Below are 27,916 nucleotides of genomic sequence, written 5' to 3' on the forward strand. Positions count from 1 at the left end.
GCGCACAAGCCTAAAACCTAAGCATGCCAGCGAGGGAAGAATGTCCAGAGCACATTTCTTCCACAAAGACAGAACAATCTCGGAGAGGAGGACACGCAATTCATTCTGTCCCCTCCAAAGGGCCGCACCCACTTCTTGCTGCCATCGCGACCGCGGCTTCACAGCGTACATCAGACATCTCTGCACAGCAAGGCTGCCACTTTCTGGACTAACTGCAAAAGTAACCCGAGGCCTCTAAATGAACACGCCCACAAACACGCTGACTCACCAGTCGGGAAAACGCGCAGCACAGGCACAGCCGAGGAGGACTCCTTTTTTTTCTCTTTCCTTCAACACAACGATCAGGGGAGAGCGCGAACGCAGTCCCCCACTACCACAAATTATGCAGTCGAGATTCCCACATTTGGGGAATTCGCAGCGGTCAGCACAGCCGCAGTGCAATGGCTGAGCCTCGCCCTGGGTGAACCACCTTCTTGATCATGGTATCTCCCCTGCCAGGTAAGTATGAGTTGGAAGCGTCAGAGACAGGGGACTCACTCCCAGACACGGCCCCCTGGCTGACGGTGCCCAGCACGCATAATCCCCGAGTTGGGGGCCTTTAGCATTAGCTCACCTTCACCTGCTACCAAAGTTGCTGAAAAGTTCAAAACACTGCTGCAATTTGACCAGGGTGTGCGGCACACACGCTCTGTCCCTTTGTTTCCTTCTCCCAGCATTAATTGCTCTAGCAAAAAAGAGATTAAAAAAAGACACAACACAACTCGGAATAGCTACTCGGCAAGCCGTTTCTGTCTCTGAGAAAGCAAACACCGTCCAGCAACCGCGCACAAGCCTAAAACCTAAGCATGCCAGCGAGGGAAGAATGTCCAGAGCACATTTCTTCCACAAAGACAGAACAATCTCGGAGAGGAGGACACGCAATTCATTCTGTCCCCTCCAAAGGGCCGCACCCACTTCTTGCTGCCATCGCGACCGCGGCTTCACAGCGTACATCAGACATCTCTGCACAGCAAGGCTGCCACTTTCTGGACTAACCGCAAAAGTAACCCGAGGCCTCTAAATGAACACGCCCACAAACACGCTGACTCACCAGTCGGGAAAACGCGCAGCACAGGCACAGCCGAGGAGGACTCCTTTTTTTTCTCTTTCCTTCAACACAACGATCAGGGGAGAGCGCGAACGCAGTCCCCCACTACCACAAATTATGCAGTCGAGATTCCCACATTTGGGGAATTCGCAGCGGTCAGCACAGCCGCAGTGCAATGGCTGAGCCTCGCCCTGGGTGAACCACCTTCTTGATCATGGTATCTCCCCTGCCAGGTAAGTATGAGTTGGAAGCGTCAGAGACAGGGGACTCACTCCCAGACACGGCCCCCTGGCTGACGGTGCCCAGCACGCATAATCCCCGAGTTGGGGGCCTTTAGCATTAGCTCACCTTCACCTGCTACCAAAGTTGCTGAAAAGTTCAAAACACTGCTGCAATTTGACCAGGGTGTGCGGCACACACGCTCTGTCCCTTTGTTTCCTTCTCCCAGCATTAATTGCTCTAGCAAAAAAGAGATTAAAAAAAGACACAACACAACTCGGAATAGCTACTCGGCAAGCCGTTTCTGTCTCTGAGAAAGCAAACACCGTCCAGCAACCGCGCACAAGCCTAAAACCTAAGCATGCCAGCGAGGGAAGAATGTCCAGAGCACATTTCTTCCACAAAGACAGAACAATCTCGGAGAGGAGGACACGCAATTCATTCTGTCCCCTCCAAAGGGCCGCACCCACTTCTTGCTGCCATCGCGACCGCGGCTTCACAGCGTACATCAGACATCTCTGCACAGCAAGGCTGCCACTTTCTGGACTAACCGCAAAAGTAACCCGAGGCCTCTAAATGAACACGCCCACAAACACGCTGACTCACCAGTCGGGAAAACGCGCAGCACAGGCACAGCCGAGGAGGACTCCTTTTTTTTCTCTTTCCTTCAACACAACGATCAGGGGAGAGCGCGAACGCAGTAGAGATGTTTCGGTCCTGAACGATTCGTTCAAAAAGAACGAATCTTTTCAGTGAACGGAATGATCCGTTCACTTTCATGCATCAAATTCGTTCCTTTCGTTCACTTGGCTCCTCTCGCGGCTCCCCACTTCTTTTAGAAAACCAGACTGATTGATGTTAGCACGAGTACAGATATGGACTTATGTGTCTGAAATAAAGAAATAAAGTAAAGTACAATACTAGAAACGGTATTACAACATCTCAAAAATAAACTGACACAACAGCAAGATGAGATAACACATGAATGTTTATTTTTATATAAATATTATAATATTTTCTTTTTAATATAGTTGGGCGAAGTAACTGTTATATTGTGATGATTGAACAAGAAGACCAGTAATGCAATGGGAGCCGTATCGTTCATGAACGAGTGAGAGTGAGTGAGTTACAGGTAAAACGGAAATGTCACTGAACGACCTGGTGAACGAATGTAATGAACGAATCGTTCAGCTGAACGAGATCCGAAGATCCGGGTCACTGAAGTGAACGAGAGTTGACATCTCTAGAACGCAGTCCCCCACTACCACAAATTATGCAGTCGAGATTCCCACATTTGGGGAATTCGCAGCGGTCAGCACAGCCGCAGTGCAATGGCTGAGCCTCGCCCTGGGTGAACCACCTTCTTGATCGTGGTATCTCCCCTGCCAGGTAAGTATGAGTTGGAAGCGTCAGAGACAGGGGACTCACTCCCAGACACGGCCCCCTGGCTGACGGTGCCCAGCACGCATAATCCCCGAGTTGGGGGCCTTTAGCATTAGCTCACCTTCACCTGCTACCAAAGTTGCTGAAAAGTTCAAAACACTGCTGCAATTTGACCAGGGTGTGCGGCACACACGCTCTGTCCCTTTGTTTCCTTCTCCCAGCATTAATTGCTCTAGCAAAAAAGAGATTAAAAAAAGACACAACACAACTCGGAATAGCTACTCGGCAAGCCGTTTCTGTCTCTGAGAAAGCAAACACCGTCCAGCAACCGCGCACAAGCCTAAAACCTAAGCATGCCAGCGAGGGAAGAATGTCCAGAGCACATTTCTTCCACAAAGACAGAACAATCTCGGAGAGGAGGACACGCAATTCATTCTGTCCCCTCCAAAGGGCCGCACCCACTTCTTGCTGCCATCGCGACCGCGGCTTCACAGCGTACATCAGACATCTCTGCACAGCAAGGCTGCCACTTTCTGGACTAACCGCAAAAGTAACCCGAGGCCTCTAAATGAACACGCCCACAAACACGCTGACTCACCAGTCGGGAAAACGCGCAGCACAGGCACAGCCGAGGAGGACTCCTTTTTTTTCTCTTTCCTTCAACACAACAATCAGGGGAGAGCGCGAACGCAGTCCCCCACTACCACAAATTATGCAGTCGAGATTCCCACATTTGGGGAATTCGCAGCGGTCAGCACAGCCGCAGTGCAATGGCTGAGCCTCGCCCTGGGTGAACCACCTTCTTGATCATGGTATCTCCCCTGCCAGGTAAGTATGAGTTGGAAGCGTCAGAGACAGGGGACTCACTCCCAGACACGGCCCCCTGGCTGACGGTGCCCAGCACGCATAATCCCCGAGTTGGGGGCCTTTAGCATTAGCTCACCTTCACCTGCTACCAAAGTTGCTGAAAAGTTCAAAACACTGCTGCAATTTGACCAGGGTGTGCGGCACACACGCTCTGTCCCTTTGTTTCCTTCTCCCAGCATTAATTGCTCTAGCAAAAAAGAGATTAAAAAAAGACACAACACAACTCGGAATAGCTACTCGGCAAGCCGTTTCTGTCTCTGAGAAAGCAAACACCGTCCAGCAACCGCGCACAAGCCTAAAACCTAAGCATGCCAGCGAGGGAAGAATGTCCAGAGCACATTTCTTCCACAAAGACAGAACAATCTCGGAGAGGAGGACACGCAATTCATTCTGTCCCCTCCAAAGGGCCGCACCCACTTCTTGCTGCCATCGCGACCGCGGCTTCACAGCGTACATCAGACATCTCTGCACAGCAAGGCTGCCACTTTCTGGACTAACCGCAAAAGTAACCCGAGGCCTCTAAATGAACACGCCCACAAACACGCTGACTCACCAGTCGGGAAAACGCGCAGCACAGGCACAGCCGAGGAGGACTCCTTTTTTTTCTCTTTCCTTCAACACAACGATCAGGGGAGAGCGCGAACGCAGTCCCCCACTACCACAAATTATGCAGTCGAGATTCCCACATTTGGGGAATTCGCAGCGGTCAGCACAGCCGCAGTGCAATGGCTGAGCCTCGCCCTGGGTGAACCACCTTCTTGATCATGGTATCTCCCCTGCCAGGTAAGTATGAGTTGGAAGCGTCAGAGACAGGGGACTCACTCCCAGACACGGCCCCCTGGCTGACGGTGCCCAGCACGCATAATCCCCGAGTTGGGGGCCTTTAGCATTAGCTCACCTTCACCTGCTACCAAAGTTGCTGAAAAGTTCAAAACACTGCTGCAATTTGACCAGGGTGTGCGGCACACACGCTCTGTCCCTTTGTTTCCTTCTCCCAGCATTAATTGCTCTAGCAAAAAAGAGATTAAAAAAAGACACAACACAACTCGGAATAGCTACTCGGCAAGCCGTTTCTGTCTCTGAGAAAGCAAACACCGTCCAGCAACCGCGCACAAGCCTAAAACCTAAGCATGCCAGCGAGGGAAGAATGTCCAGAGCACATTTCTTCCACAAAGACAGAACAATCTCGGAGAGGAGGACACGCAATTCATTCTGTCCCCTCCAAAGGGCCGCACCCACTTCTTGCTGCCATCGCGACCGCGGCTTCACAGCGTACATCAGACATCTCTGCACAGCAAGGCTGCCACTTTCTGGACTAACCGCAAAAGTAACCCGAGGCCTCTAAATGAACACGCCCACAAACACGCTGACTCACCAGTTGGGAAAACGCGCAGCACAGGCACAGCCGAGGAGGACTCCTTTTTTTTCTCTTTCCTTCAACACAACGATCAGGGGAGAGCGCGAACGCAGTCCCCCACTACCAAAAATTATGCAGTCGAGATTCCCACATTTGGGGAATTCGCAGCGGTCAGCACAGCCGCAGTGCAATGGCTGAGCCTCGCCCTGGGTGAACCACCTTCTTGATCGTGGTATCTCCCCTGCCAGGTAAGTATGAGTTGGAAGCGTCAGAGACAGGGGACTCACTCCCAGACACGGCCCCCTGGCTGACGGTGCCCAGCACGCATAATCCCCGAGTTGGGGGCCTTTAGCATTAGCTCACCTTCACCTGCTACCAAAGTTGCTGAAAAGTTCAAAACACTGCTGCAATTTGACCAGGGTGTGCGGCACACACGCTCTGTCCCTTTGTTTCCTTCTCCCAGCATTAATTGCTCTAGCAAAAAAGAGATTAAAAAAAGACACAACACAACTCGGAATAGCTACTCGGCAAGCCGTTTCTGTCTCTGAGAAAGCAAACACCGTCCAGCAACCGCGCACAAGCCTAAAACCTAAGCATGCCAGCGAGGGAAGAATGTCCAGAGCACATTTCTTCCACAAAGACAGAACAATCTCGGAGAGGAGGACACGCAATTCATTCTGTCCCCTCCAAAGGGCCGCACCCACTTCTTGCTGCCATCGCGACCGCGGCTTCACAGCGTACATCAGACATCTCTGCACAGCAAGGCTGCCACTTTCTGGACTAACCGCAAAAGTAACCCGAGGCCTCTAAATGAACACGCCCACAAACACGCTGACTCACCAGTCGGGAAAACGCGCAGCACAGGCACAGCCGAGGAGGACTCCTTTTTTTTCTCTTTCCTTCAACACAACGATCAGGGGAGAGCGCGAACGCAGTCCCCCACTACCAAAAATTATGCAGTCGAGATTCCCACATTTGGGGAATTCGCAGCGGTCAGCACAGCCGCAGTGCAATGGCTGAGCCTCGCCCTGGGTGAACCACCTTCTTGATCATGGTATCTCCCCTGCCAGGTAAGTATGAGTTGGAAGCGTCAGAGACAGGGGACTCACTCCCAGACACGGCCCCCTGGCTGACGGTGCCCAGCACGCATAATCCCCGAGTTGGGGGCCTTTAGCATTAGCTCACCTTCACCTGCTACCAAAGTTGCTGAAAAGTTCAAAACACTGCTGCAATTTGACCAGGGTGTGCGGCACACACGCTCTGTCCCTTTGTTTCCTTCTCCCAGCATTAATTGCTCTAGCAAAAAAGAGATTAAAAAAAGACACAACACAACTCGGAATAGCTACTCGGCAAGCCGTTTCTGTCTCTGAGAAAGCAAACACCGTCCAGCAACCGCGCACAAGCCTAAAACCTAAGCATGCCAGCGAGGGAAGAATGTCCAGAGCACATTTCTTCCACAAAGACAGAACAATCTCGGAGAGGAGGACACGCAATTCATTCTGTCCCCTCCAAAGGGCCGCACCCACTTCTTGCTGCCATCGCGACCGCGGCTTCACAGCGTACATCAGACATCTCTGCACAGCAAGGCTGCCACTTTCTGGACTAACCGCAAAAGTAACCCGAGGCCTCTAAATGAACACGCCCACAAACACGCTGACTCACCAGTCGGGAAAACGCGCAGCACAGGCACAGCCGAGGAGGACTCCTTTTTTTTCTCTTTCCTTCAACACAACGATCAGGGGAGAGCGCGAACGCAGTCCCCCACTACCACAAATTATGCAGTCGAGATTCCCACATTTGGGGAATTCGCAGCGGTCAGCACAGCCGCAGTGCAATGGCTGAGCCTCGCCCTGGGTGAACCACCTTCTTGATCGTGGTATCTCCCCTGCCAGGTAAGTATGAGTTGGAAGCGTCAGAGACAGGGGACTCACTCCCAGACACGGCCCCCTGGCTGACGGTGCCCAGCACGCATAATCCCCGAGTTGGGGGCCTTTAGCATTAGCTCACCTTCACCTGCTACCAAAGTTGCTGAAAAGTTCAAAACACTGCTGCAATTTGACCAGGGTGTGCGGCACACACGCTCTGTCCCTTTGTTTCCTTCTCCCAGCATTAATTGCTCTAGCAAAAAAGAGATTAAAAAAAGACACAACACAACTCGGAATAGCTACTCGGCAAGCCGTTTCTGTCTCTGAGAAAGCAAACACCGTCCAGCAACCGCGCACAAGCCTAAAACCTAAGCATGCCAGCGAGGGAAGAATGTCCAGAGCACATTTCTTCCACAAAGACAGAACAATCTCGGAGAGGAGGACACGCAATTCATTCTGTCCCCTCCAAAGGGCCGCACCCACTTCTTGCTGCCATCGCGACCGCGGCTTCACAGCGTACATCAGACATCTCTGCACAGCAAGGCTGCCACTTTCTGGACTAACCGCAAAAGTAACCCGAGGCCTCTAAATGAACACGCCCACAAACACGCTGACTCACCAGTCGGGAAAACGCGCAGCACAGGCACAGCCGAGGAGGACTCCTTTTTTTTCCTCTTTCCTTCAACACAACGATCAGGGGAGAGCGCGAACGCAGTCCCCCACTACCACAAATTATGCAGTCGAGATTCCCACATTTGGGGAATTCGCAGCGGTCAGCACAGCCGCAGTGCAATGGCTGAGCCTCGCCCTGGGTGAACCACCTTCTTGATCGTGGTATCTCCCCTGCCAGGTAAGTATGAGTTGGAAGCGTCAGAGACAGGGGACTCACTCCCAGACACGGCCCCCTGGCTGACGGTGCCCAGCACGCATAATCCCCGAGTTGGGGGCCTTTAGCATTAGCTCACCTTCACCTGCTACCAAAGTTGCTGAAAAGTTCAAAACACTGCTGCAATTTGACCAGGGTGTGCGGCACACACGCTCTGTCCCTTTGTTTCCTTCTCCCAGCATTAATTGCTCTAGCAAAAAAGAGATTAAAAAAAGACACAACACAACTCGGAATAGCTACTCGGCAAGCCGTTTCTGTCTCTGAGAAAGCAAACACCGTCCAGCAACCGCGCACAAGCCTAAAACCTAAGCATGCCAGCGAGGGAAGAATGTCCAGAGCACATTTCTTCCACAAAGACAGAACAATCTCGGAGAGGAGGACACGCAATTCATTCTGTCCCCTCCAAAGGGCCGCACCCACTTCTTGCTGCCATCGCGACCGCGGCTTCACAGCGTACATCAGACATCTCTGCACAGCAAGGCTGCCACTTTCTGGACTAACCGCAAAAGTAACCCGAGGCCTCTAAATGAACACGCCCACAAACACGCTGACTCACCAGTCGGGAAAACGCGCAGCACAGGCACAGCCGAGGAGGACTCCTTTTTTTTCTCTTTCCTTCAACACAACGATCAGGGGAGAGCGCGAACGCAGTCCCCCACTACCACAAATTATGCAGTCGAGATTCCCACATTTGGGGAATTCGCAGCGGTCAGCACAGCCGCAGTGCAATGGCTGAGCCTCGCCCTGGGTGAACCACCTTCTTGATCGTGGTATCTCCCCTGCCAGGTAAGTATGAGTTGGAAGCGTCAGAGACAGGGGACTCACTCCCAGACACGGCCCCCTGGCTGACGGTGCCCAGCACGCATAATCCCCGAGTTGGGGGCCTTTAGCATTAGCTCACCTTCACCTGCTACCAAAGTTACTGAAAAGTTCAAAACACTGCTGCAATTTGACCAGGGTGTGCGGCACACACGCTCTGTCCCTTTGTTTCCTTCTCCCAGCATTAATTGCTCTAGCAAAAAAGAGATTAAAAAAAGACACAACACAACTCGGAATAGCTACTCGGCAAGCCGTTTCTGTCTCTGAGAAAGCAAACACCGTCCAGCAACCGCGCACAAGCCTAAAACCTAAGCATGCCAGCGAGGGAAGAATGTCCAGAGCACATTTCTTCCACAAAGACAGAACAATCTCGGAGAGGAGGACACGCAATTCATTCTGTCCCCTCCAAAGGGCCGCACCCACTTCTTGCTGCCATCGCGACCGCGGCTTCACAGCGTACATCAGACATCTCTGCACAGCAAGGCTGCCACTTTCTGGACTAACCGCAAAAGTAACCCGAGGCCTCTAAATGAACACGCCCACAAACACGCTGACTCACCAGTCGGGAAAACGTGCAGCACAGGCACAGCCGAGGAGGACTCCTTTTTTTTCTCTTTCCTTCAACACAACGATCAGGGGAGAGCGCGAACGCAGTCCCCCACTACCACAAATTATGCAGTCGAGATTCCCACATTTGGGGAATTCGCAGCGGTCAGCACAGCCGCAGTGCAATGGCTGAGCCTCGCCCTGGGTGAACCACCTTCTTGATCATGGTATCTCCCCTGCCAGGTAAGTATGAGTTGGAAGCGTCAGAGACAGGGGACTCACTCCCAGACACGGCCCCCTGGCTGACGGTGCCCAGCACGCATAATCCCCGAGTTGGGGGCCTTTAGCATTAGCTCACCTTCACCTGCTACCAAAGTTGCTGAAAAGTTCAAAACACTGCTGCAATTTGACCAGGGTGTGCGGCACACACGCTCTGTCCCTTTGTTTCCTTCTCCCAGCATTAATTGCTCTAGCAAAAAAGAGATTAAAAAAAGACACAACACAACTCGGAATAGCTACTCGGCAAGCCGTTTCTGTCTCTGAGAAAGCAAACACCGTCCAGCAACCGCGCACAAGCCTAAAACCTAAGCATGCCAGCGAGGGAAGAATGTCCAGAGCACATTTCTTCCACAAAGACAGAACAATCTCGGAGAGGAGGACACGCAATTCATTCTGTCCCCTCCAAAGGGCCGCACCCACTTCTTGCTGCCATCGCGACCGCGGCTTCACAGCGTACATCAGACATCTCTGCACAGCAAGGCTGCCACTTTCTGGACTAACCGCAAAAGTAACCCGAGGCCTCTAAATGAACACGCCCACAAACACGCTGACTCACCAGTCGGGAAAACGCGCAGCACAGGCACAGCCGAGGAGGACTCCTTTTTTTTCTCTTTCCTTCAACACAACGATCAGGGGAGAGCGCGAACGCAGTCCCCCACTACCACAAATTATGCAGTCGAGATTCCCACATTTGGGGAATTCGCAGTGGTCAGCACAGCCGCAGTGCAATGGCTGAGCCTCGCCCTGGGTGAACCACCTTCTTGATCATGGTATCTCCCCTGCCAGGTAAGTATGAGTTGGAAGCGTCAGAGACAGGGGACTCACTCCCAGACACGGCCCCCTGGCTGACGGTGCCCAGCACGCATAATCCCCGAGTTGGGGGCCTTTAGCATTAGCTCACCTTCACCTGCTACCAAAGTTGCTGAAAAGTTCAAAACACTGCTGCAATTTGACCAGGGTGTGCGGCACACACGCTCTGTCCCTTTGTTTCCTTCTCCCAGCATTAATTGCTCTAGCAAAAAAGAGATTAAAAAAAGACACAACACAACTCGGAATAGCTACTCGGCAAGCCGTTTCTGTCTCTGAGAAAGCAAACACCGTCCAGCAACCGCGCACAAGCCTAAAACCTAAGCATGCCAGCGAGGGAAGAATGTCCAGAGCACATTTCTTCCACAAAGACAGAACAATCTCGGAGAGGAGGACACGCAATTCATTCTGTCCCCTCCAAAGGGCCGCACCCACTTCTTGCTGCCATCGCGACCGCGGCTTCACAGCGTACATCAGACATCTCTGCACAGCAAGGCTGCCACTTTCTGGACTAACCGCAAAAGTAACCCGAGGCCTCTAAATGAACACGCCCACAAACACGCTGACTCACCAGTTGGGAAAACGCGCAGCACAGGCACAGCCGAGGAGGACTCCTTTTTTTTCTCTTTCCTTCAACACAACGATCAGGGGAGAGCGCGAACGCAGTCCCCCACTACCAAAAATTATGCAGTCGAGATTCCCACATTTGGGGAATTCGCAGCGGTCAGCACAGCCGCAGTGCAATGGCTGAGCCTCGCCCTGGGTGAACCACCTTCTTGATCGTGGTATCTCCCCTGCCAGGTAAGTATGAGTTGGAAGCGTCAGAGACAGGGGACTCACTCCCAGACACGGCCCCCTGGCTGACGGTGCCCAGCACGCATAATCCCCGAGTTGGGGGCCTTTAGCATTAGCTCACCTTCACCTGCTACCAAAGTTGCTGAAAAGTTCAAAACACTGCTGCAATTTGACCAGGGTGTGCGGCACACACGCTCTGTCCCTTTGTTTCCTTCTCCCAGCATTAATTGCTCTAGCAAAAAAGAGATTAAAAAAAGACACAACACAACTCGGAATAGCTACTCGGCAAGCCGTTTCTGTCTCTGAGAAAGCAAACACCGTCCAGCAACCGCGCACAAGCCTAAAACCTAAGCATGCCAGCGAGGGAAGAATGTCCAGAGCACATTTCTTCCACAAAGACAGAACAATCTCGGAGAGGAGGACACGCAATTCATTCTGTCCCCTCCAAAGGGCCGCACCCACTTCTTGCTGCCATCGCGACCGCGGCTTCACAGCGTACATCAGACATCTCTGCACAGCAAGGCTGCCACTTTCTGGACTAACCGCAAAAGTAACCCGAGGCCTCTAAATGAACACGCCCACAAACACGCTGACTCACCAGTCGGGAAAACGCGCAGCACAGGCACAGCCGAGGAGGACTCCTTTTTTTTCTCTTTCCTTCAACACAACGATCAGGGGAGAGCGCGAACGCAGTCCCCCACTACCAAAAATTATGCAGTCGAGATTCCCACATTTGGGGAATTCGCAGCGGTCAGCACAGCCGCAGTGCAATGGCTGAGCCTCGCCCTGGGTGAACCACCTTCTTGATCATGGTATCTCCCCTGCCAGGTAAGTATGAGTTGGAAGCGTCAGAGACAGGGGACTCACTCCCAGACACGGCCCCCTGGCTGACGGTGCCCAGCACGCATAATCCCCGAGTTGGGGGCCTTTAGCATTAGCTCACCTTCACCTGCTACCAAAGTTGCTGAAAAGTTCAAAACACTGCTGCAATTTGACCAGGGTGTGCGGCACACACGCTCTGTCCCTTTGTTTCCTTCTCCCAGCATTAATTGCTCTAGCAAAAAAGAGATTAAAAAAAGACACAACACAACTCGGAATAGCTACTCGGCAAGCCGTTTCTGTCTCTGAGAAAGCAAACACCGTCCAGCAACCGCGCACAAGCCTAAAACCTAAGCATGCCAGCGAGGGAAGAATGTCCAGAGCACATTTCTTCCACAAAGACAGAACAATCTCGGAGAGGAGGACACGCAATTCATTCTGTCCCCTCCAAAGGGCCGCACCCACTTCTTGCTGCCATCGCGACCGCGGCTTCACAGCGTACATCAGACATCTCTGCACAGCAAGGCTGCCACTTTCTGGACTAACCGCAAAAGTAACCCGAGGCCTCTAAATGAACACGCCCACAAACACGCTGACTCACCAGTCGGGAAAACGCGCAGCACAGGCACAGCCGAGGAGGACTCCTTTTTTTTCTCTTTCCTTCAACACAACGATCAGGGGAGAGCGCGAACGCAGTCCCCCACTACCACAAATTATGCAGTCGAGATTCCCACATTTGGGGAATTCGCAGCGGTCAGCACAGCCGCAGTGCAATGGCTGAGCCTCGCCCTGGGTGAACCACCTTCTTGATCGTGGTATCTCCCCTGCCAGGTAAGTATGAGTTGGAAGCGTCAGAGACAGGGGACTCACTCCCAGACACGGCCCCCTGGCTGACGGTGCCCAGCACGCATAATCCCCGAGTTGGGGGCCTTTAGCATTAGCTCACCTTCACCTGCTACCAAAGTTGCTGAAAAGTTCAAAACACTGCTGCAATTTGACCAGGGTGTGCGGCACACACGCTCTGTCCCTTTGTTTCCTTCTCCCAGCATTAATTGCTCTAGCAAAAAAGAGATTAAAAAAAGACACAACACAACTCGGAATAGCTACTCGGCAAGCCGTTTCTGTCTCTGAGAAAGCAAACACCGTCCAGCAACCGCGCACAAGCCTAAAACCTAAGCATGCCAGCGAGGGAAGAATGTCCAGAGCACATTTCTTCCACAAAGACAGAACAATCTCGGAGAGGAGGACACGCAATTCATTCTGTCCCCTCCAAAGGGCCGCACCCACTTCTTGCTGCCATCGCGACCGCGGCTTCACAGCGTACATCAGACATCTCTGCACAGCAAGGCTGCCACTTTCTGGACTAACCGCAAAAGTAACCCGAGGCCTCTAAATGAACACGCCCACAAACACGGTGACTCACCAGTCGGGAAAACGCGCAGCACAGGCACAGCCGAGGAGGACTCCTTTTTTTTCCTCTTTCCTTCAACACAACGATCAGGGGAGAGCGCGAACGCAGTCCCCCACTACCACAAATTATGCAGTCGAGATTCCCACATTTGGGGAATTCGCAGCGGTCAGCACAGCCGCAGTGCAATGGCTGAGCCTCGCCCTGGGTGAACCACCTTCTTGATCGTGGTATCTCCCCTGCCAGGTAAGTATGAGTTGGAAGCGTCAGAGACAGGGGACTCACTCCCAGACACGGCCCCCTGGCTGACGGTGCCCAGCACGCATAATCCCCGAGTTGGGGGCCTTTAGCATTAGCTCACCTTCACCTGCTACCAAAGTTGCTGAAAAGTTCAAAACACTGCTGCAATTTGACCAGGGTGTGCGGCACACACGCTCTGTCCCTTTGTTTCCTTCTCCCAGCATTAATTGCTCTAGCAAAAAAGAGATTAAAAAAAGACACAACACAACTCGGAATAGCTACTCGGCAAGCCGTTTCTGTCTCTGAGAAAGCAAACACCGTCCAGCAACCGCGCACAAGCCTAAAACCTAAGCATGCCAGCGAGGGAAGAATGTCCAGAGCACATTTCTTCCACAAAGACAGAACAATCTCGGAGAGGAGGACACGCAATTCATTCTGTCCCCTCCAAAGGGCCGCACCCACTTCTTGCTGCCATCGCGACCGCGGCTTCACAGCGTACATCAGACATCTCTGCACAGCAAGGCTGCCACTTTCTGGACTAACCGCAAAAGTAACCCGAGGCCTCTAAATGAACACGCCCACAAACACGCTGACTCACCAGTCGGGAAAACGCGCAGCACAGGCACAGCCGAGGAGGACTCCTTTTTTTTCTCTTTCCTTCAACACAACGATCAGGGGAGAGCGCGAACGCAGTCCCCCACTACCACAAATTATGCAGTCGAGATTGCCACATTTGGGGAATTCGCAGCGGTCAGCACAGCCGCAGTGCAATGGCTGAGCCTCGCCCTGGGTGAACCACCTTCTTGATCATGGTATCTCCCCTGCCAGGTAAGTATGAGTTGGAAGCGTCAGAGACAGGGGACTCACTCCCAGACACGGCCCCCTGGCTGACGGTGCCCAGCACGCATAATCCCCGAGTTGGGGGCCTTTAGCATTAGCTCACCTTCACCTGCTACCAAAGTTGCTGAAAAGTTCAAAACACTGCTGCAATTTGACCAGGGTGTGCGGCACACACGCTCTGTCCCTTTGTTTCCTTCTCCCAGCATTAATTGCTCTAGCAAAAAAGAGATTAAAAAAAGACACAACACAACTCGGAATAGCTACTCGGCAAGCCGTTTCTGTCTCTGAGAAAGCAAACACCGTCCAGCAACCGCGCACAAGCCTAAAACCTAAGCATGCCAGCGAGGGAAGAATGTCCAGAGCACATTTCTTCCACAAAGACAGAACAATCTCGGAGAGGAGGACACGCAATTCATTCTGTCCCCTCCAAAGGGCCGCACCCACTTCTTGCTGCCATCGCGACCGCGGCTTCACAGCGTACATCAGACATCTCTGCACAGCAAGGCTGCCACTTTCTGGACTAACCGCAAAAGTAACCCGAGGCCTCTAAATGAACACGCCCACAAACACGCTGACTCACCAGTCGGGAAAACGCGCAGCACAGGCACAGCCGAGGAGGACTCCTTTTTTTTCTCTTTCCTTCAACACAACGATCAGGGGAGAGCGCGAACGCAGTCCCCCACTACCACAAATTATGCAGTCGAGATTCCCACATTTGGGGAATTCGCAGTGGTCAGCACAGCCGCAGTGCAATGGCTGAGCCTCGCCCTGGGTGAACCACCTTCTTGATCATGGTATCTCCCCTGCCAGGTAAGTATGAGTTGGAAGCGTCAGAGACAGGGGACTCACTCCCAGACACGGCCCCCTGGCTGACGGTGCCCAGCACGCATAATCCCCGAGTTGGGGGCCTTTAGCATTAGCTCACCTTCACCTGCTACCAAAGTTGCTGAAAAGTTCAAAACACTGCTGCAATTTGACCAGGGTGTGCGGCACACACGCTCTGTCCCTTTGTTTCCTTCTCCCAGCATTAATTGCTCTAGCAAAAAAGAGATTAAAAAAAGACACAACACAACTCGGAATAGCTACTCGGCAAGCCGTTTCTGTCTCTGAGAAAGCAAACACCGTCCAGCAACCGCGCACAAGCCTAAAACCTAAGCATGCCAGCGAGGGAAGAATGTCCAGAGCACATTTCTTCCACAAAGACAGAACAATCTCGGAGAGGAGGACACGCAATTCATTCTGTCCCCTCCAAAGGGCCGCACCCACTTCTTGCTGCCATCGCGACCGCGGCTTCACAGCGTACATCAGACATCTCTGCACAGCAAGGCTGCCACTTTCTGGACTAACCGCAAAAGTAACCCGAGGCCTCTAAATGAACACGCCCACAAACACGCTGACTCACCAGTTGGGAAAACGCGCAGCACAGGCACAGCCGAGGAGGACTCCTTTTTTTTCTCTTTCCTTCAACACAACGATCAGGGGAGAGCGCGAACGCAGTCCCCCACTACCAAAAATTATGCAGTCGAGATTCCCACATTTGGGGAATTCGCAGCGGTCAGCACAGCCGCAGTGCAATGGCTGAGCCTCGCCCTGGGTGAACCACCTTCTTGATCGTGGTATCTCCCCTGCCAGGTAAGTATGAGTTGGAAGCGTCAGAGACAGGGGACTCACTCCCAGACACGGCCCCCTGGCTGACGGTGCCCAGCACGCATAATCCCCGAGTTGGGGGCCTTTAGCATTAGCTCACCTTCACCTGCTACCAAAGTTGCTGAAAAGTTCAAAACACTGCTGCAATTTGACCAGGGTGTGCGGCACACACGCTCTGTCCCTTTGTTTCCTTCTCCCAGCATTAATTGCTCTAGCAAAAAAGAGATTAAAAAAAGACACAACACAACTCGGAATAGCTACTCGGCAAGCCGTTTCTGTCTCTGAGAAAGCAAACACCGTCCAGCAACCGCGCACAAGCCTAAAACCTAAGCATGCCAGCGAGGGAAGAATGTCCAGAGCACATTTCTTCCACAAAGACAGAACAATCTCGGAGAGGAGGACACGCAATTCATTCTGTCCCCTCCAAAGGGCCGCACCCACTTCTTGCTGCCATCGCGACCGCGGCTTCACAGCGTACATCAGACATCTCTGCACAGCAAGGCTGCCACTTTCTGGACTAACCGCAAAAGTAACCCGAGGCCTCTAAATGAACACGCCCACAAACACGCTGACTCACCAGTCGGGAAAACGCGCAGCACAGGCACAGCCGAGGAGGACTCCTTTTTTTTCTCTTTCCTTCAACACAACGATCAGGGGAGAGCGCGAACGCAGTCCCCCACTACCAAAAATTATGCAGTCGAGATTCCCACATTTGGGGAATTCGCAGCGGTCAGCACAGCCGCAGTGCAATGGCTGAGCCTCGCCCTGGGTGAACCACCTTCTTGATCATGGTATCTCCCCTGCCAGGTAAGTATGAGTTGGAAGCGTCAGAGACAGGGGACTCACTCCCAGACACGGCCCCCTGGCTGACGGTGCCCAGCACGCATAATCCCCGAGTTGGGGGCCTTTAGCATTAGCTCACCTTCACCTGCTACCAAAGTTGCTGAAAAGTTCAAAACACTGCTGCAATTTGACCAGGGTGTGCGGCACACACGCTCTGTCCCTTTGTTTCCTTCTCCCAGCATTAATTGCTCTAGCAAAAAAGAGATTAAAAAAAGACACAACACAACTCGGAATAGCTACTCGGCAAGCCGTTTCTGTCTCTGAGAAAGCAAACACCGTCCAGCAACCGCGCACAAGCCTAAAACCTAAGCATGCCAGCGAGGGAAGAATGTCCAGAGCACATTTCTTCCACAAAGACAGAACAATCTCGGAGAGGAGGACACGCAATTCATTCTGTCCCCTCCAAAGGGCCGCACCCACTTCTTGCTGCCATCGCGACCGCGGCTTCACAGCGTACATCAGACATCTCTGCACAGCAAGGCTGCCACTTTCTGGACTAACCGCAAAAGTAACCCGAGGCCTCTAAATGAACACGCCCACAAACACGCTGACTCACCAGTCGGGAAAACGCGCAGCACAGGCACAGCCGAGGAGGACTCCTTTTTTTTCTCTTTCCTTCAACACAACGATCAGGGGAGAGCGCGAACGCAGTCCCCCACTACCACAAATTATGCAGTCGAGATTCCCACATTTGGGGAATTCGCAGCGGTCAGCACAGCCGCAGTGCAATGGCTGAGCCTCGCCCTGGGTGAACCACCTTCTTGATCGTGGTATCTCCCCTGCCAGGTAAGTATGAGTTGGAAGCGTCAGAGACAGGGGACTCACTCCCAGACACGGCCCCCTGGCTGACGGTGCCCAGCACGCATAATCCCCGAGTTGGGGGCCTTTAGCATTAGCTCACCTTCACCTGCTACCAAAGTTGCTGAAAAGTTCAAAACACTGCTGCAATTTGACCAGGGTGTGCGGCACACACGCTCTGTCCCTTTGTTTCCTTCTCCCAGCATTAATTGCTCTAGCAAAAAAGAGATTAAAAAAAGACACAACACAACTCGGAATAGCTACTCGGCAAGCCGTTTCTGTCTCTGAGAAAGCAAACACCGTCCAGCAACCGCGCACAAGCCTAAAACCTAAGCATGCCAGCGAGGGAAGAATGTCCAGAGCACATTTCTTCCACAAAGACAGAACAATCTCGGAGAGGAGGACACGCAATTCATTCTGTCCCCTCCAAAGGGCCGCACCCACTTCTTGCTGCCATCGCGACCGCGGCTTCACAGCGTACATCAGACATCTCTGCACAGCAAGGCTGCCACTTTCTGGACTAACCGCAAAAGTAACCCGAGGCCTCTAAATGAACACGCCCACAAACACGGTGACTCACCAGTCGGGAAAACGCGCAGCACAGGCACAGCCGAGGAGGACTCCTTTTTTTTCCTCTTTCCTTCAACACAACGATCAGGGGAGAGCGCGAACGCAGTCCCCCACTACCACAAATTATGCAGTCGAGATTCCCACATTTGGGGAATTCGCAGCGGTCAGCACAGCCGCAGTGCAATGGCTGAGCCTCGCCCTGGGTGAACCACCTTCTTGATCGTGGTATCTCCCCTGCCAGGTAAGTATGAGTTGGAAGCGTCAGAGACAGGGGACTCACTCCCAGACACGGCCCCCTGGCTGACGGTGCCCAGCACGCATAATCCCCGAGTTGGGGGCCTTTAGCATTAGCTCACCTTCACCTGCTACCAAAGTTGCTGAAAAGTTCAAAACACTGCTGCAATTTGACCAGGGTGTGCGGCACACACGCTCTGTCCCTTTGTTTCCTTCTCCCAGCATTAATTGCTCTAGCAAAAAAGAGATTAAAAAAAGACACAACACAACTCGGAATAGCTACTCGGCAAGCCGTTTCTGTCTCTGAGAAAGCAAACACCGTCCAGCAACCGCGCACAAGCCTAAAACCTAAGCATGCCAGCGAGGGAAGAATGTCCAGAGCACATTTCTTCCACAAAGACAGAACAATCTCGGAGAGGAGGACACGCAATTCATTCTGTCCCCTCCAAAGGGCCGCACCCACTTCTTGCTGCCATCGCGACCGCGGCTTCACAGCGTACATCAGACATCTCTGCACAGCAAGGCTGCCACTTTCTGGACTAACCGCAAAAGTAACCCGAGGCCTCTAAATGAACACGCCCACAAACACGCTGACTCACCAGTCGGGAAAACGCGCAGCACAGGCACAGCCGAGGAGGACTCCTTTTTTTTCTCTTTCCTTCAACACAACGATCAGGGGAGAGCGCGAACGCAGTCCCCCACTACCACAAATTATGCAGTCGAGATTGCCACATTTGGGGAATTCGCAGCGGTCAGCACAGCCGCAGTGCAATGGCTGAGCCTCGCCCTGGGTGAACCACCTTCTTGATCATGGTATCTCCCCTGCCAGGTAAGTATGAGTTGGAAGCGTCAGAGACAGGGGACTCACTCCCAGACACGGCCCCCTGGCTGACGGTGCCCAGCACGCATAATCCCCGAGTTGGGGGCCTTTAGCATTAGCTCACCTTCACCTGCTACCAAAGTTACTGAAAAGTTCAAAACACTGCTGCAATTTGACCAGGGTGTGCGGCACACACGCTCTGTCCCTTTGTTTCCTTCTCCCAGCATTAATTGCTCTAGCAAAAAAGAGATTAAAAAAAGACACAACACAACTCGGAATAGCTACTCGGCAAGCCGTTTCTGTCTCTGAGAAAGCAAACACCGTCCAGCAACCGCGCACAAGCCTAAAACCTAAGCATGCCAGCGAGGGAAGAATGTCCAGAGCACATTTCTTCCACAAAGACAGAACAATCTCGGAGAGGAGGACACGCAATTCATTCTGTCCCCTCCAAAGGGCCGCACCCACTTCTTGCTGCCATCGCGACCGCGGCTTCACAGCGTACATCAGACATCTCTGCACAGCAAGGCTGCCACTTTCTGGACTAACCGCAAAAGTAACCCGAGGCCTCTAAATGAACACGCCCACAAACACGCTGACTCACCAGTCGGGAAAACGTGCAGCACAGGCACAGCCGAGGAGGACTCCTTTTTTTTCTCTTTCCTTCAACACAACGATCAGGGGAGAGCGCGAACGCAGTCCCCCACTACCACAAATTATGCAGTCGAGATTCCCACATTTGGGGAATTCGCAGCGGTCAGCACAGCCGCAGTGCAATGGCTGAGCCTCGCCCTGGGTGAACCACCTTCTTGATCATGGTATCTCCCCTGCCAGGTAAGTATGAGTTGGAAGCGTCAGAGACAGGGGACTCACTCCCAGACACGGCCCCCTGGCTGACGGTGCCCAGCACGCATAATCCCCGAGTTGGGGGCCTTTAGCATTAGCTCACCTTCACCTGCTACCAAAGTTGCTGAAAAGTTCAAAACACTGCTGCAATTTGACCAGGGTGTGCGGCACACACGCTCTGTCCCTTTGTTTCCTTCTCCCAGCATTAATTGCTCTAGCAAAAAAGAGATTAAAAAAAGACACAACACAACTCGGAATAGCTACTCGGCAAGCCGTTTCTGTCTCTGAGAAAGCAAACACCGTCCAGCAACCGCGCACAAGCCTAAAACCTAAGCATGCCAGCGAGGGAAGAATGTCCAGAGCACATTTCTTCCACAAAGACAGAACAATCTCGGAGAGGAGGACACGCAATTCATTCTGTCCCCTCCAAAGGGCCGCACCCACTTCTTGCTGCCATCGCGACCGCGGCTTCACAGCGTACATCAGACATCTCTGCACAGCAAGGCTGCCACTTTCTGGACTAACCGCAAAAGTAACCCGAGGCCTCTAAATGAACACGCCCACAAACACGCTGACTCACCAGTCGGGAAAACGCGCAGCACAGGCACAGCCGAGGAGGACTCCTTTTTTTTCTCTTTCCTTCAACACAACGATCAGGGGAGAGCGCGAACGCAGTCCCCCACTACCACAAATTATGCAGTCGAGATTCCCACATTTGGGGAATTCGCAGCGGTCAGCACAGCCGCAGTGCAATGGCTGAGCCTCGCCCTGGGTGAACCACCTTCTTGATCGTGGTATCTCCCCTGCCAGGTAAGTATGAGTTGGAAGCGTCAGAGACAGGGGACTCACTCCCAGACACGGCCCCCTGGCTGACGGTGCCCAGCACGCATAATCCCCGAGTTGGGGGCCTTTAGCATTAGCTCACCTTCACCTGCTACCAAAGTTGCTGAAAAGTTCAAAACACTGCTGCAATTTGACCAGGGTGTGCGGCACACACGCTCTGTCCCTTTGTTTCCTTCTCCCAGCATTAATTGCTCTAGCAAAAAAGAGATTAAAAAAAGACACAACACAACTCGGAATAGCTACTCGGCAAGCCGTTTCTGTCTCTGAGAAAGCAAACACCGTCCAGCAACCGCGCACAAGCCTAAAACCTAAGCATGCCAGCGAGGGAAGAATGTCCAGAGCACATTTCTTCCACAAAGACAGAACAATCTCGGAGAGGAGGACACGCAATTCATTCTGTCCCCTCCAAAGGGCCGCACCCACTTCTTGCTGCCATCGCGACCGCGGCTTCACAGCGTACATCAGACATCTCTGCACAGCAAGGCTGCCACTTTCTGGACTAACCGCAAAAGTAACCCGAGGCCTCTAAATGAACACGCCCACAAACACGCTGACTCACCAGTCGGGAAAACGCGCAGCACAGGCACAGCCGAGGAGGACTCCTTTTTTTTCCTCTTTCCTTCAACACAACGATCAGGGGAGAGCGCGAACGCAGTCCCCCACTACCACAAATTATGCAGTCGAGATTCCCACATTTGGGGAATTCGCAGCGGTCAGCACAGCCGCAGTGCAATGGCTGAGCCTCGCCCTGGGTGAACCACCTTCTTGATCGTGGTATCTCCCCTGCCAGGTAAGTATGAGTTGGAAGCGTCAGAGACAGGGGACTCACTCCCAGACACGGCCCCCTGGCTGACGGTGCCCAGCACGCATAATCCCCGAGTTGGGGGCCTTTAGCATTAGCTCACCTTCACCTGCTACCAAAGTTGCTGAAAAGTTCAAAACACTGCTGCAATTTGACCAGGGTGTGCGGCACACACGCTCTGTCCCTTTGTTTCCTTCTCCCAGCATTAATTGCTCTAGCAAAAAAGAGATTAAAAAAAGACACAACACAACTCGGAATAGCTACTCGGCAAGCCGTTTCTGTCTCTGAGAAAGCAAACACCGTCCAGCAACCGCGCACAAGCCTAAAACCTAAGCATGCCAGCGAGGGAAGAATGTCCAGAGCACATTTCTTCCACAAAGACAGAACAATCTCGGAGAGGAGGACACGCAATTCATTCTGTCCCCTCCAAAGGGCCGCACCCACTTCTTGCTGCCATCGCGACCGCGGCTTCACAGCGTACATCAGACATCTCTGCACAGCAAGGCTGCCACTTTCTGGACTAACCGCAAAAGTAACCCGAGGCCTCTAAATGAACACGCCCACAAACACGCTGACTCACCAGTCGGGAAAACGCGCAGCACAGGCACAGCCGAGGAGGACTCCTTTTTTTTCTCTTTCCTTCAACACAACGATCAGGGGAGAGCGCGAACGCAGTCCCCCACTACCACAAATTATGCAGTCGAGATTCCCACATTTGGGGAATTCGCAGCGGTCAGCACAGCCGCAGTGCAATGGCTGAGCCTCGCCCTGGGTGAACCACCTTCTTGATCATGGTATCTCCCCTGCCAGGTAAGTATGAGTTGGAAGCGTCAGAGACAGGGGACTCACTCCCAGACACGGCCCCCTGGCTGACGGTGCCCAGCACGCATAATCCCCGAGTTGGGGGCCTTTAGCATTAGCTCACCTTCACCTGCTACCAAAGTTGCTGAAAAGTTCAAAACACTGCTGCAATTTGACCAGGGTGTGCGGCACACACGCTCTGTCCCTTTGTTTCCTTCTCCCAGCATTAATTGCTCTAGCAAAAAAGAGATTAAAAAAAGACACAACACAACTCGGAATAGCTACTCGGCAAGCCGTTTCTGTCTCTGAGAAAGCAAACACCGTCCAGCAACCGCGCACAAGCCTAAAACCTAAGCATGCCAGCGAGGGAAGAATGTCCAGAGCACATTTCTTCCACAAAGACAGAACAATCTCGGAGAGGAGGACACGCAATTCATTCTGTCCCCTCCAAAGGGCCGCACCCACTTCTTGCTGCCATCGCGACCGCGGCTTCACAGCGTACATCAGACATCTCTGCACAGCAAGGCTGCCACTTTCTGGACTAACCGCAAAAGTAACCCGAGGCCTCTAAATGAACACGCCCACAAACACGCTGACTCACCAGTCGGGAAAACGCGCAGCACAGGCACAGCCGAGGAGGACTCCTTTTTTTTCTCTTTCCTTCAACACAACGATCAGGGGAGAGCGCGAACGCAGTCCCCCACTACCACAAATTATGCAGTCGAGATTCCCACATTTGGGGAATTCGCAGCGGTCAGCACAGCCGCAGTGCAATGGCTGAGCCTCGCCCTGGGTGAACCACCTTCTTGATCGTGGTATCTCCCCTGCCAGGTAAGTATGAGTTGGAAGCGTCAGAGACAGGGGACTCACTCCCAGACACGGCCCCCTGGCTGACGGTGCCCAGCACGCATAATCCCCGAGTTGGGGGCCTTTAGCATTAGCTCACCTTCACCTGCTACCAAAGTTGCTGAAAAGTTCAAAACACTGCTGCAATTTGACCAGGGTGTGCGGCACACACGCTCTGTCCCTTTGTTTCCTTCTCCCAGCATTAATTGCTCTAGCAAAAAAGAGATTAAAAAAAGACACAACACAACTCGGAATAGCTACTCGGCAAGCCGTTTCTGTCTCTGAGAAAGCAAACACCGTCCAGCAACCGCGCACAAGCCTAAAACCTAAGCATGCCAGCGAGGGAAGAATGTCCAGAGCACATTTCTTCCACAAAGACAGAACAATCTCGGAGAGGAGGACACGCAATTCATTCTGTCCCCTCCAAAGGGCCGCACCCACTTCTTGCTGCCATCGCGACCGCGGCTTCACAGCGTACATCAGACATCTCTGCACAGCAAGGCTGCCACTTTCTGGACTAACTGCAAAAGTAACCCGAGGCCTCTAAATGAACACGCCCACAAACACGCTGACTCACCAGTCGGGAAAACGCGCAGCACAGGCACAGCCGAGGAGGACTCCTTTTTTTTCTCTTTCCTTCAACACAACGATCAGGGGAGAGCGCGAACGCAGTCCCCCACTACCACAAATTATGCAGTCGAGATTCCCACATTTGGGGAATTCGCAGCGGTCAGCACAGCCGCAGTGCAATGGCTGAGCCTCGCCCTGGGTGAACCACCTTCTTGATCATGGTATCTCCCCTGCCAGGTAAGTATGAGTTGGAAGCGTCAGAGACAGGGGACTCACTCCCAGACACGGCCCCCTGGCTGACGGTGCCCAGCACGCATAATCCCCGAGTTGGGGGCCTTTAGCATTAGCTCACCTTCACCTGCTACCAAAGTTGCTGAAAAGTTCAAAACACTGCTGCAATTTGACCAGGGTGTGCGGCACACACGCTCTGTCCCTTTGTTTCCTTCTCCCAGCATTAATTGCTCTAGCAAAAAAGAGATTAAAAAAAGACACAACACAACTCGGAATAGCTACTCGGCAAGCCGTTTCTGTCTCTGAGAAAGCAAACACCGTCCAGCAACCGCGCACAAGCCTAAAACCTAAGCATGCCAGCGAGGGAAGAATGTCCAGAGCACATTTCTTCCACAAAGACAGAACAATCTCGGAGAGGAGGACACGCAATTCATTCTGTCCCCTCCAAAGGGCCGCACCCACTTCTTGCTGCCATCGCGACCGCGGCTTCACAGCGTACATCAGACATCTCTGCACAGCAAGGCTGCCACTTTCTGGACTAACCGCAAAAGTAACCCGAGGCCTCTAAATGAACACGCCCACAAACACGCTGACTCACCAGTCGGGAAAACGCGCAGCACAGGCACAGCCGAGGAGGACTCCTTTTTTTTCTCTTTCCTTCAACACAACGATCAGGGGAGAGCGCGAACGCAGTCCCCCACTACCACAAATTATGCAGTCGAGATTCCCACATTTGGGGAATTCGCAGCGGTCAGCACAGCCGCAGTGCAATGGCTGAGCCTCGCCCTGGGTGAACCACCTTCTTGATCGTGGTATCTCCCCTGCCAGGTAAGTATGAGTTGGAAGCGTCAGAGACAGGGGACTCACTCCCAGACACGGCCCCCTGGCTGACGGTGCCCAGCACGCATAATCCCCGAGTTGGGGGCCTTTAGCATTAGCTCACCTTCACCTGCTACCAAAGTTGCTGAAAAGTTCAAAACACTGCTGCAATTTGACCAGGGTGTGCGGCACACACGCTCTGTCCCTTTGTTTCCTTCTCCCAGCATTAATTGCTCTAGCAAAAAAGAGATTAAAAAAAGACACAACACAACTCGGAATAGCTACTCGGCAAGCCGTTTCTGTCTCTGAGAAAGCAAACACCGTCCAGCAACCGCGCACAAGCCTAAAACCTAAGCATGCCAGCGAGGGAAGAATGTCCAGAGCACATTTCTTCCACAAAGACAGAACAATCTCGGAGAGGAGGACACGCAATTCATTCTGTCCCCTCCAAAGGGCCGCACCCACTTCTTGCTGCCATCGCGACCGCGGCTTCACAGCGTACATCAGACATCTCTGCACAGCAAGGCTGCCACTTTCTGGACTAACTGCAAAAGTAACCCGAGGCCTCTAAATGAACACGCCCACAAACACGCTGACTCACCAGTCGGGAAAACGCGCAGCACAGGCACAGCCGAGGAGGACTCCTTTTTTTTCTCTTTCCTTCAACACAACGATCAGGGGAGAGCGCGAACGCAGTCCCCCACTACCACAAATTATGCAGTCGAGATTCCCACATTTGGGGAATTCGCAGCGGTCAGCACAGCCGCAGTGCAATGGCTGAGCCTCGCCCTGGGTGAACCACCTTCTTGATCATGGTATCTCCCCTGCCAGGTAAGTATGAGTTGGAAGCGTCAGAGACAGGGGACTCACTCCCAGACACGGCCCCCTGGCTGACGGTGCCCAGCACGCATAATCCCCGAGTTGGGGGCCTTTAGCATTAGCTCACCTTCACCTGCTACCAAAGTTGCTGAAAAGTTCAAAACACTGCTGCAATTTGACCAGGGTGTGCGGCACACACGCTCTGTCCCTTTGTTTCCTTCTCCCAGCATTAATTGCTCTAGCAAAAAAGAGATTAAAAAAAGACACAACACAACTCGGAATAGCTACTCGGCAAGCCGTTTCTGTCTCTGAGAAAGCAAACACCGTCCAGCAACCGCGCACAAGCCTAAAACCTAAGCATGCCAGCGAGGGAAGAATGTCCAGAGCACATTTCTTCCACAAAGACAGAACAATCTCGGAGAGGAGGACACGCAATTCATTCTGTCCCCTCCAAAGGGCCGCACCCACTTCTTGCTGCCATCGCGACCGCGGCTTCACAGCGTACATCAGACATCTCTGCACAGCAAGGCTGCCACTTTCTGGACTAACCGCAAAAGTAACCCGAGGCCTCTAAATGAACACGCCCACAAACACGCTGACTCACCAGTCGGGAAAACGCGCAGCACAGGCACAGCCGAGGAGGACTCCTTTTTTTTCTCTTTCCTTCAACACAACGATCAGGGGAGAGCGCGAACGCAGTCCCCCACTACCACAAATTATGCAGTCGAGATTCCCACATTTGGGGAATTCGCAGCGGTCAGCACAGCCGCAGTGCAATGGCTGAGCCTCGCCCTGGGTGAACCACCTTCTTGATCATGGTATCTCCCCTGCCAGGTAAGTATGAGTTGGAAGCGTCAGAGACAGGGGACTCACTCCCAGACACGGCCCCCTGGCTGACGGTGCCCAGCACGCATAATCCCCGAGTTGGGGGCCTTTAGCATTAGCTCACCTTCACCTGCTACCAAAGTTGCTGAAAAGTTCAAAACACTGCTGCAATTTGACCAGGGTGTGCGGCACACACGCTCTGTCCCTTTGTTTCCTTCTCCCAGCATTAATTGCTCTAGCAAAAAAGAGATTAAAAAAAGACACAACACAACTCGGAATAGCTACTCGGCAAGCCGTTTCTGTCTCTGAGAAAGCAAACACCGTCCAGCAACCGCGCACAAGCCTAAAACCTAAGCATGCCAGCGAGGGAAGAATGTCCAGAGCACATTTCTTCCACAAAGACAGAACAATCTCGGAGAGGAGGACACGCAATTCATTCTGTCCCCTCCAAAGGGCCGCACCCACTTCTTGCTGCCATCGCGACCGCGGCTTCACAGCGTACATCAGACATCTCTGCACAGCAAGGCTGCCACTTTCTGGACTAACCGCAAAAGTAACCCGAGGCCTCTAAATGAACACGCCCACAAACACGCTGACTCACCAGTCGGGAAAACGCGCAGCACAGGTACAGCCGAGGAGGACTCCTTTTTTTTCTCTTTCCTTCAACACAACGATCAGGGGAGAGCGCGAACGCAGTCCCCCACTACCACAAATTATGCAGTCGAGGTTCCCACATTTGGGGAATTCGCAGCGGTCAGCACAGCCGCAGTGCAATGGCTGAGCCTCGCCCTGGGTGAACCACCTTCTTGATCGTGGTATCTCCCCTGCCAGGTAAGTATGAGTTGGAAGCGTCAGAGACAGGGGACTCACTCCCAGACACGGCCCCCTGGCTGACGGTGCCCAGCACGCATAATCCCCGAGTTGGGGGCCTTTAGCATTAGCTCACCTTCACCTGCTACCAAAGTTGCTGAAAAGTTCAAAACACTGCTGCAATTTGACCAGGGTGTGCGGCACACACGCTCTGTCCCTTTGTTTCCTTCTCCCAGCATTAATTGCTCTAGCAAAAAAGAGATTAAAAAAAGACACAACACAACTCGGAATAGCTACTCGGCAAGCCGTTTCTGTCTCTGAGAAAGCAAACACCGTCCAGCAACCGCGCACAAGCCTAAAACCTAAGCATGCCAGCGAGGGAAGAATGTCCAGAGCACATTTCTTCCACAAAGACAGAACAATCTCGGAGAGGAGGACACGCAATTCATTCTGTCCCCTCCAAAGGGCCGCACCCACTTCTTGCTGCCATCGCGACCGCGGCTTCACAGCGTACATCAGACATCTCTGCACAGCAAGGCTGCCACTTTCTGGACTAACTGCAAAAGTAACCCGAGGCC

At 52.9% G+C, this 27,916-nt stretch overlaps 33 non-coding genes across 33 annotated transcripts; all 33 read right to left on the reverse strand.

Moving 5' to 3' along the window:
- Positions 1 to 342: 342 nt before the first annotated feature.
- LOC138601362 (U1 spliceosomal RNA) lies at positions 343 to 506 on the reverse strand. Its single transcript, XR_011308874.1, has one exon. It is a non-coding gene; the product is annotated as a U1 spliceosomal RNA (small nuclear RNA).
- A 658-nt stretch (positions 507 to 1,164) lies between these two features.
- Positions 1,165 to 1,328, reverse strand: LOC138601363 (U1 spliceosomal RNA). Its single transcript, XR_011308875.1, has one exon. It is a non-coding gene; the product is annotated as a U1 spliceosomal RNA (small nuclear RNA).
- Positions 1,329 to 2,534: 1,206 nt separating this feature from the next.
- On the reverse strand, positions 2,535 to 2,703 carry LOC138601623 (U1 spliceosomal RNA). Its single transcript, XR_011309119.1, has one exon. It is a non-coding gene; the product is annotated as a U1 spliceosomal RNA (small nuclear RNA).
- Positions 2,704 to 3,361: 658 nt separating this feature from the next.
- On the reverse strand, positions 3,362 to 3,525 carry LOC138601364 (U1 spliceosomal RNA). The gene has a single exon (XR_011308876.1). It is a non-coding gene; the product is annotated as a U1 spliceosomal RNA (small nuclear RNA).
- A 658-nt stretch (positions 3,526 to 4,183) lies between these two features.
- Positions 4,184 to 4,347, reverse strand: LOC138601365 (U1 spliceosomal RNA). Its single transcript, XR_011308877.1, has one exon. It is a non-coding gene; the product is annotated as a U1 spliceosomal RNA (small nuclear RNA).
- Positions 4,348 to 5,005: 658 nt separating this feature from the next.
- LOC138601307 (U1 spliceosomal RNA) lies at positions 5,006 to 5,169 on the reverse strand. Its single transcript, XR_011308822.1, has one exon. It is a non-coding gene; the product is annotated as a U1 spliceosomal RNA (small nuclear RNA).
- A 658-nt stretch (positions 5,170 to 5,827) lies between these two features.
- Positions 5,828 to 5,991, reverse strand: LOC138601571 (U1 spliceosomal RNA). Its single transcript, XR_011309070.1, has one exon. It is a non-coding gene; the product is annotated as a U1 spliceosomal RNA (small nuclear RNA).
- Positions 5,992 to 6,649: 658 nt separating this feature from the next.
- On the reverse strand, positions 6,650 to 6,813 carry LOC138601502 (U1 spliceosomal RNA). Its single transcript, XR_011309005.1, has one exon. It is a non-coding gene; the product is annotated as a U1 spliceosomal RNA (small nuclear RNA).
- A 659-nt stretch (positions 6,814 to 7,472) lies between these two features.
- Positions 7,473 to 7,636, reverse strand: LOC138601514 (U1 spliceosomal RNA). The gene has a single exon (XR_011309017.1). It is a non-coding gene; the product is annotated as a U1 spliceosomal RNA (small nuclear RNA).
- Positions 7,637 to 8,294: 658 nt separating this feature from the next.
- LOC138601526 (U1 spliceosomal RNA) lies at positions 8,295 to 8,458 on the reverse strand. The gene has a single exon (XR_011309028.1). It is a non-coding gene; the product is annotated as a U1 spliceosomal RNA (small nuclear RNA).
- A 658-nt stretch (positions 8,459 to 9,116) lies between these two features.
- On the reverse strand, positions 9,117 to 9,280 carry LOC138601366 (U1 spliceosomal RNA). Its single transcript, XR_011308878.1, has one exon. It is a non-coding gene; the product is annotated as a U1 spliceosomal RNA (small nuclear RNA).
- Positions 9,281 to 9,938: 658 nt separating this feature from the next.
- Positions 9,939 to 10,102, reverse strand: LOC138601302 (U1 spliceosomal RNA). The gene has a single exon (XR_011308817.1). It is a non-coding gene; the product is annotated as a U1 spliceosomal RNA (small nuclear RNA).
- A 658-nt stretch (positions 10,103 to 10,760) lies between these two features.
- LOC138601308 (U1 spliceosomal RNA) lies at positions 10,761 to 10,924 on the reverse strand. The gene has a single exon (XR_011308823.1). It is a non-coding gene; the product is annotated as a U1 spliceosomal RNA (small nuclear RNA).
- Positions 10,925 to 11,582: 658 nt separating this feature from the next.
- On the reverse strand, positions 11,583 to 11,746 carry LOC138601572 (U1 spliceosomal RNA). Its single transcript, XR_011309071.1, has one exon. It is a non-coding gene; the product is annotated as a U1 spliceosomal RNA (small nuclear RNA).
- Positions 11,747 to 12,404: 658 nt separating this feature from the next.
- LOC138601538 (U1 spliceosomal RNA) lies at positions 12,405 to 12,568 on the reverse strand. Its single transcript, XR_011309039.1, has one exon. It is a non-coding gene; the product is annotated as a U1 spliceosomal RNA (small nuclear RNA).
- A 659-nt stretch (positions 12,569 to 13,227) lies between these two features.
- LOC138601550 (U1 spliceosomal RNA) lies at positions 13,228 to 13,391 on the reverse strand. Its single transcript, XR_011309050.1, has one exon. It is a non-coding gene; the product is annotated as a U1 spliceosomal RNA (small nuclear RNA).
- A 658-nt stretch (positions 13,392 to 14,049) lies between these two features.
- LOC138601582 (U1 spliceosomal RNA) lies at positions 14,050 to 14,213 on the reverse strand. Its single transcript, XR_011309080.1, has one exon. It is a non-coding gene; the product is annotated as a U1 spliceosomal RNA (small nuclear RNA).
- Positions 14,214 to 14,871: 658 nt separating this feature from the next.
- On the reverse strand, positions 14,872 to 15,035 carry LOC138601314 (U1 spliceosomal RNA). The gene has a single exon (XR_011308828.1). It is a non-coding gene; the product is annotated as a U1 spliceosomal RNA (small nuclear RNA).
- A 658-nt stretch (positions 15,036 to 15,693) lies between these two features.
- Positions 15,694 to 15,857, reverse strand: LOC138601309 (U1 spliceosomal RNA). The gene has a single exon (XR_011308824.1). It is a non-coding gene; the product is annotated as a U1 spliceosomal RNA (small nuclear RNA).
- A 658-nt stretch (positions 15,858 to 16,515) lies between these two features.
- Positions 16,516 to 16,679, reverse strand: LOC138601574 (U1 spliceosomal RNA). Its single transcript, XR_011309073.1, has one exon. It is a non-coding gene; the product is annotated as a U1 spliceosomal RNA (small nuclear RNA).
- Positions 16,680 to 17,337: 658 nt separating this feature from the next.
- On the reverse strand, positions 17,338 to 17,501 carry LOC138601561 (U1 spliceosomal RNA). Its single transcript, XR_011309061.1, has one exon. It is a non-coding gene; the product is annotated as a U1 spliceosomal RNA (small nuclear RNA).
- A 659-nt stretch (positions 17,502 to 18,160) lies between these two features.
- On the reverse strand, positions 18,161 to 18,324 carry LOC138601573 (U1 spliceosomal RNA). Its single transcript, XR_011309072.1, has one exon. It is a non-coding gene; the product is annotated as a U1 spliceosomal RNA (small nuclear RNA).
- Positions 18,325 to 18,982: 658 nt separating this feature from the next.
- LOC138601583 (U1 spliceosomal RNA) lies at positions 18,983 to 19,146 on the reverse strand. The gene has a single exon (XR_011309081.1). It is a non-coding gene; the product is annotated as a U1 spliceosomal RNA (small nuclear RNA).
- Positions 19,147 to 19,804: 658 nt separating this feature from the next.
- On the reverse strand, positions 19,805 to 19,968 carry LOC138601367 (U1 spliceosomal RNA). The gene has a single exon (XR_011308879.1). It is a non-coding gene; the product is annotated as a U1 spliceosomal RNA (small nuclear RNA).
- A 658-nt stretch (positions 19,969 to 20,626) lies between these two features.
- On the reverse strand, positions 20,627 to 20,790 carry LOC138601585 (U1 spliceosomal RNA). The gene has a single exon (XR_011309083.1). It is a non-coding gene; the product is annotated as a U1 spliceosomal RNA (small nuclear RNA).
- Positions 20,791 to 21,449: 659 nt separating this feature from the next.
- On the reverse strand, positions 21,450 to 21,613 carry LOC138601596 (U1 spliceosomal RNA). The gene has a single exon (XR_011309094.1). It is a non-coding gene; the product is annotated as a U1 spliceosomal RNA (small nuclear RNA).
- A 658-nt stretch (positions 21,614 to 22,271) lies between these two features.
- Positions 22,272 to 22,435, reverse strand: LOC138601369 (U1 spliceosomal RNA). Its single transcript, XR_011308880.1, has one exon. It is a non-coding gene; the product is annotated as a U1 spliceosomal RNA (small nuclear RNA).
- A 658-nt stretch (positions 22,436 to 23,093) lies between these two features.
- Positions 23,094 to 23,257, reverse strand: LOC138601608 (U1 spliceosomal RNA). Its single transcript, XR_011309105.1, has one exon. It is a non-coding gene; the product is annotated as a U1 spliceosomal RNA (small nuclear RNA).
- A 658-nt stretch (positions 23,258 to 23,915) lies between these two features.
- On the reverse strand, positions 23,916 to 24,079 carry LOC138601370 (U1 spliceosomal RNA). Its single transcript, XR_011308881.1, has one exon. It is a non-coding gene; the product is annotated as a U1 spliceosomal RNA (small nuclear RNA).
- A 658-nt stretch (positions 24,080 to 24,737) lies between these two features.
- LOC138601620 (U1 spliceosomal RNA) lies at positions 24,738 to 24,901 on the reverse strand. The gene has a single exon (XR_011309116.1). It is a non-coding gene; the product is annotated as a U1 spliceosomal RNA (small nuclear RNA).
- A 658-nt stretch (positions 24,902 to 25,559) lies between these two features.
- On the reverse strand, positions 25,560 to 25,723 carry LOC138601371 (U1 spliceosomal RNA). Its single transcript, XR_011308882.1, has one exon. It is a non-coding gene; the product is annotated as a U1 spliceosomal RNA (small nuclear RNA).
- A 658-nt stretch (positions 25,724 to 26,381) lies between these two features.
- On the reverse strand, positions 26,382 to 26,545 carry LOC138601373 (U1 spliceosomal RNA). Its single transcript, XR_011308884.1, has one exon. It is a non-coding gene; the product is annotated as a U1 spliceosomal RNA (small nuclear RNA).
- A 658-nt stretch (positions 26,546 to 27,203) lies between these two features.
- Positions 27,204 to 27,367, reverse strand: LOC138601595 (U1 spliceosomal RNA). Its single transcript, XR_011309093.1, has one exon. It is a non-coding gene; the product is annotated as a U1 spliceosomal RNA (small nuclear RNA).
- Positions 27,368 to 27,916: the final 549 nt, after the last annotated feature.

The sequence above is a fragment of the Semicossyphus pulcher genome, unplaced genomic scaffold (genome assembly GCF_022749685.1).
Source record: "Semicossyphus pulcher isolate SPU_LCO1_2020_fin unplaced genomic scaffold, fSemPul1.0.p SCAF_21, whole genome shotgun sequence".
Taxonomy (NCBI): Eukaryota; Metazoa; Chordata; class Actinopteri; order Labriformes; family Labridae; genus Semicossyphus; species Semicossyphus pulcher.